This window comes from Macaca mulatta, chromosome 4 (genome assembly GCF_049350105.2).
Source record: "Macaca mulatta isolate MMU2019108-1 chromosome 4, T2T-MMU8v2.0, whole genome shotgun sequence".
NCBI classification, from domain to species: Eukaryota; Metazoa; Chordata; class Mammalia; order Primates; family Cercopithecidae; genus Macaca; species Macaca mulatta.
In genome coordinates this window covers 4,552,353-4,558,813 of record NC_133409.1, presented here as the reverse complement: position 1 = coordinate 4,558,813, position 6,461 = coordinate 4,552,353, and the positions used below count along the sequence as shown (strand labels likewise).

General features: G+C 44.4%; 1 long non-coding RNA gene across 1 annotated transcript; it reads left to right on the top strand.

Moving 5' to 3' along the window:
- Positions 1 to 623: 623 nt before the first annotated feature.
- LOC144340637 (uncharacterized) lies at positions 624 to 5,565 on the top strand. The gene is made up of 4 exons (XR_013416881.1): positions 624 to 776; positions 1,332 to 1,477; positions 1,894 to 2,033; positions 5,238 to 5,565. It is a non-coding gene; the product is annotated as an uncharacterized LOC144340637 (long non-coding RNA).
- The last annotated feature ends 896 nt before the right edge of the window (positions 5,566 to 6,461 follow it).

Sequence of the window (6,461 nt, the reverse complement as noted above, 5' to 3'; positions counted from 1 at the left end):
TCCAAAGATCTCACTGTGTATTTTTTTGTCTGGCAACTACAAGCTCAATTACCAGGCTGAAGCCTGCAGAGGAATCCTGAGGTTCAAACGTCATGGGTGGGGCAAGGGAGGGGGCGGTTAATCGGGTGTAAAGGAATGAAGGTCAGCCTGTGCCACCTTCCCCCATTCACATTCTGCTTATGCATGAAATATTCCAAAAGTGAATAACCTCGTTACATCTTTTTTCCCTGTTGTGAAAATAGTTGTCCTTAAAGGTAGTAGGCAATCTCAGAAGAGAGTTATGGTTCTTGTTTTGAAACCCAAAAAGGAGGGGGAATACAGCCTTGGGATGAAGGTAAGAGTTTGGAGAGTAGTAGTTGAGGGAAGAAGCCCGTGAACAAATGCGGCTAAGCTCTTTAAGTCCCTAAGAAAGGGAGTTGGAGCCAATTCAACCATCTTCCAAAACAAGGGATTTGCAACTCACTGAAAGATGGGGATCATTTATGTCCACACTTTCATTCAAAATCTGAGCTACAATAAATGGATCTGGGATGAAATGAAAACCTTTCATTAAATATATTTTCAAAACAGGCGTGAAAGACACTGAACAAATCCCTGTCAGCTGCACAGGTGTCTTTGTAACACATTGGCAGTTAGTGTGACAATGCACGGGAAACGGCTAGGCTCCAGGTTCCGCTCCAGCTGCTCAGCATTCACCCTGCCCCATGCCCTCTGAAGAAGCAGCTTTGCCGAGACTGGAGGGCCAGCAGAGAAGAAACCCGAAAGCAGGTGTCCAAGTAAGGAAGCACTCCCTTGGGGAGATGGGAATTGTAGTTGAAAACTCTAGACTTCTACTTAAGGAAAAGGGAGAGATTTCCCAGCGTGGAATGCAGTTCCATGGCACGGGCTGTGTTCACCCCATGGCACCCCTCAGGAACCAGGGTGCTTTGACTGTCCCCTGGAAGTTGGCTCAGTTTGTGCAAGGGCTGCTGGGATGAGCTATGGAGCAGATGGGGTGAGGACCACCAGCAACTGGGTTTTAATTGGGACCCAAAAGTTCCAGGCTCTGCTTCTTAGAACATAGCTCCAAACAATGGTGGGAGCCCACAGGTTCTCATCAAGGTCCTGAGCAGAGAGAGCCATAGAGTGGGTGACATGTATCTGCAGAAGCCCAGCCTTGCTCTCCTCCCCTTCTGTTTCTTGCCTCTCCCTGGTGTATCTCATGCACCAGCACCTTCCTCCAGGTCTCAAGAAAGACTCCTAGGTAAGTGGAGTGAAAAGAGCTGGGACTTGGAGAGGGATGACCTGGGCTTGGATCCCAAACCTCACACCAACTACCCACGTTACCTCAGGCACAGGCTCTCTGAACATCCAAGAATGAAGATAGCTACAGCCCACCGACCTCGCAGGGAGAGGCAAGATCAGAGTACTGATCTCCAAATTCACTGATGAACTCTAAAGTGCTGCCACATTCTAGGTACCAGGATTCCACGGTGGTGTAAGTGTACCTAAGCAGGCTGGGGCTGCTGTACAAACACAAACGCTGGGGTATTAAACAACAGACGTGTGCATCTTACAGCTCTGGAGGCCCAGCTGAAGGCATCTACTGTGTTGGTTTCTTCTGAGGTCTCTTTGCTTGGCTTGTAGGTGCCATTTTCTCCCTGTCTCTTTACATCATCTTCCATCTGTATCTGTCTCTGTCCTAATCTGTCTCATATGGCTCTGTCTTATGAGGACGTAGCCATATAAGACCTGCCCCAATGACCTCACTTTAACTTGGTTACTTCTGCAAAGAATCCGTCTCCAAATAAGGTCCCACTCTGAGCTACTGAGGGTTAGGGCTTCAACATATGGATTTGGGGGGACACAATTCAATGTGTAACAGAATGGATTTGCCTCTCTTTCTTCTCCCAGCACTACTGCATGTCATCCTGTTTCTTAATGAAAAGCTGGAAGTCCTTCCTAGCTCTACAGCTGTGGGTCCCAATCTTGGAGGCTGTTAGAATCTTTCAGGGAGTTTTAAAAATGTGATGTCCAAGCCACATGCAGACCAGGTAAATCATAACCCTTAGGAGTGGGGTCCAGACATGGGCACATTTCAGAGCTCCTCAAGTGGCAAATCCGAGACCTACTGCCTTAAAAGGACTTGCGGGTGGGAGTGATTAAATGTTGATGTATCAGAGCTCCTCTCCTGAGGGCTTCTGCTTTGCTACGTGGCTCTGCTCAGGAGCATCCAACTCCTGATTAGGCCTGAGATGGGTCAAAAAATTTGAGCAAAAGCTGGAAAATTGTCTCCAAAATGAAATGAGTGACTGCATGTTTATAATGACATTGCCCTTGGAGGAGAGAGATGCTCATTCCAGTGTCTAGAATTAGGGAACAGGGGTGAGCTGTCCAAGCAGAAACTGAATCAAGAACGACTTCTCAGACATCATGCAGGAGAAACTTCCTCTTCTGTAGTCTTATCATCAAAGGCATCACGCTCTTTAGGGCAGCTCTTTGGTGACAAGCATTGAGACGATAGCACCATATGGAACAAGATGATAAGGGCCCCTAGCAAGATGCTTGTGAAATTGTGCCAGCCTTTGGGGCTACAGTAAGACTCTCTCAATGGGGTATGTTAAAGGGACTGACTGTTCACCAGCACCAGAGAACCTGGAGTTTGAAAACCCAGGTCCCAAAATATTTTCTGGTATCTGGGCCCCTGAGTCTATCCTGAATTTCGGTAAACCTTTTTGAATGTTTTGGTGATGTTACCTGCCTTAAAATGGGATAAAGAGGGATTTTTGTTCACTCTTGGACCAGGGCTTGAAAGGGGGCCCTGTACCCTTGGGACATGTAGGAGGGCTGCAGGAACAGTGAGAAAGCCCCTCCTTGAAAGCCCCAGAGGACCAGGGTGCTGCTGGGCCAAACCTTGCTCCTCAGACACGTGTTCTCCTCCCATCTGCTCACTCATCCATTCATATGTTCATTCATTCACTCGTTCACTCACTCACTCATTCATCTATTCACTCATCCACTCATTCACTCAATCATCCATTCACTTATTTACTCATTCAATCGTTCACTCACTCACTCATTCAGTTATTTGCTCATCCACTCGTTCATTCACTCACTCATTCATCTATTCACTTATCCACTCACTCATTCATCTATTCACTCATCCACTCATTCACTCACTCACTCACTTACTCATTCACTCACTCACTCATTTACTTATTTACTCATCCACTCGTTCACTCACTCACTCATTCATCTATTCACTCATCCACTCATTCACTCACTCACTCACTTACTCATTCACTCACTCACTCATTCACTTATTTACTCATCCACTCGTTCACTCACTCACTCATTCATCTATTCACTTATCCACTCATTCACTGAGTCAGTCACTCCTTCACTTATTCACTCATCCACTTGCCACTTCTGTGGCTTTCAGGGAAGATTGGGCATCCTCCTTCCTTGGCACAGCCTGGGGGTTCTTTACTTTGGCCCCAGCCTCATTGGGTGGCAGGTGTGTGGCTGCCTCCCTCTGTGGAGTCTTCTAGTTCATGCCAACTCCTCCTTCCTGTACCTGGTTGCACACTCCTCCCTGCCTGGCTGTAGTTGCATTTACTCATTCATTCATTCACTGACCCACTCGTTTACTCACTCATTCATTCATTCGCTCATCCATTCATCCACTCATTCATTTATTCATTTGTCCATTCATTCGCTCACTCATTCATTTGTTATTCATCCTCTAATTTACTCATTTTTTCATTTACCCACTCAATTCACTCATTCACTCATTTATTCACTTATCCACTCATTCACTTATTCACTCATCCACTCATTTACTTATTCATTCACTCATCACTCATTTATCCATTTATTCATTCACTCACTCACTCATTCATTCACTTATCCACTCATTTACTCATTCATTTGTTCAATCATTCATTCACTTATTCACTCATCCACTCATTTACTAATACATTCGTTCACTCACTCATTCCCTCATCCACTCATTTGCTCATTCATGCATTCATTCACATGCTAATTCATTTATTCACTTATCCACTGATTTACCCATTCATTCATTGACACACTCATTTATTTATTCACTTACCCACTCATTCACTTATTTCTCATCCACTCATTTACCCACTTGTTCACTCACTTGTTCATTTACTTATTCATTCATCCACTCATTTATTCACTCATTCATTCACTCACTCATTTATTCCCTCATTCACTCATTTAGTCATTCATTCATTTATTTACTCATCCAGTTGTTCACTCACTCAATCACTCATTCACTTATTTACTCATCCACTCATTTACTCATTTATTCATTCACTCACCCACTCATGTATTCATTCATCTACTCATTAACCCAGTCATTCATTCACTCATTTGCTAACTCATCCAGTCATTTACCCACTAATTCAGTCAGTCACTCACTCATTCATTTATTCCCTCATCCACTTATTTCTTCACTCATTCATTCAACCCATACTCAGAAAGAACTTTCTTTTTCTTTTTCTTTTTCTTTTTTTGAGACAGAATCTCACTCTGTTGCCAGACTGGAGTATAGTGATGTGATCTCGGCTCACTGCCACCTCCACCTCCTGGGTTCAAGCGATTCTCCTGCCTCAGCCTCCTGCATAGCTGGGACTACAGGCACGCACCACCACGCCCAGCTAATTTTTGTCTTTTTAGTAGATACGGGGTTTCACCTTGTTGGCCAGGATGGTCTCGATCTCCCGACCTCATGATCCGCCTGCCTTGGCCTCCCAAAATGCTGTTGTTACAAGGGTGAGCCATTGCACCCAGCCCAGAGAGAACTTTCAATATGTCAAGTACAGTTCTGTGCCCATAGATGAGGGAGTGAGCAAGATTGACTAAGTTCTTGTGCTCTTGAAACTAATATTTTACTGGAACAGACATACAATGAGTAAGCTAACAAATCAATATACAACAGCTTCAGGTCGTAAGAAGTACTATGAAGAATCACAAAATTAAGTAAATTAATAGAGAGAGGGCAGGCAGGAACTGGAGCATCCCATTTTCTCTAGAGTGATCAAAGAAGACCTGAATAAAAAGGCAGCATAGCTAAAGCAATTGTTTGGGCTTTGCTTCCTTCTTATTAAGAGCATTGGTGTTTACTTAGCTTTGCAGCTTGCAAAGCCACCTCAATCCACTGTCTCAGTTTATGCCCACGATGACCTGGCAGATGGAGGAAAACAGGCACTGTTGTTTCTATTTTACAGGTGATAAAGTTGGCACAAACACCAAAGGATGGAGCTGAGATTCATGTCTGGGCTGCCTCCCCACCATCCCTTCACGTTGTATCCAACCCTGACTTATGTGTCCCACCGAGGAAAGAAGAAAGCCACCCACCCAAGTGACCATGGCCTCTAGCTGCTCTCTCTGCCTGTGGACAGCCAGTGGATTGGGCTAAGACACAAATGCCTTCCATCGATTTTCCTTTCAGCTTTTACTGGGCACTGTTCATGGTACTCTTTAAACATCAATGTGGTTTCTCCCATGGCCTTCTGAGGAGCTGTAAAACTTCTTTCCTTGCCATTCAAGTTCAGTTCTGGCCTCAATATATTCTATCTTGTTTTACGTTTTTAATGGAATTCAAGTTTACAGAATTAAATGAATCATTATTCTTGATTTATGATATATTCTCATCCTTGCTCCATACTTGACTCTCCTGCGGTCTTGCATTTTATTTCATTTATTTACTAATTGGTTTTTAGTAATATAATGAAAACCAAAATTCACACCACTCAACCCAAGAACTTCAACACTGGCCACTAAGGTCTATATGCCCTTCTGGCTTTATTTCTCCACTCAGACAGGTAGCCACCAGCCTGAATCAGGCATTAAGGGTCTCTTGATGTTTTTAGTATACAGTCTTAGCAAGGGTGTGTATGTGTGTGTGTGTGAGCCTGAGCAATATATTGTTTAGATTTGGTAGCTTTTTATTCTTTTTTTTTTTTTTTTTTTTTTTTTTTTCAGACGGAGTCTCGCTCTGTCACCCAGGCTGGAGTGCAGTGGCTAGATCTCAGCTCACTGCAAGCTCCGCCTCCCGGGTTCACGCCATTCTCCTGCCTCAGCCTCCCGAGTAGCTGGGACTACAGGCGCCTGCCACCTCGCCGGCTAAGTTTTTGTATTTTTAGTAGAGACGGGGTTTCACTGTGTTACCCAGGATGGTCTCGATCTCCTGACCTCGTGATCCGCCCGTCTCGGCCTCCCAAAGTGCTGGGATTACAGGCTTGAGCCACCGCGCCCGGCCAGCTTTTTATTCTTAAAAGCTATTCTCTAAGCCGTAGTTATCGCCATTTAGCCTCCATACAGTAGGATCTAAGAATATGGAACTTACTAGAAATGCTAATTCTTGAGTCCCACCCCAGACCTACTGAATCAGAAATTTTGATTTGCATTTCTCTGATTACTAATAAGGTTAACAACCTTTTAATTTCCTG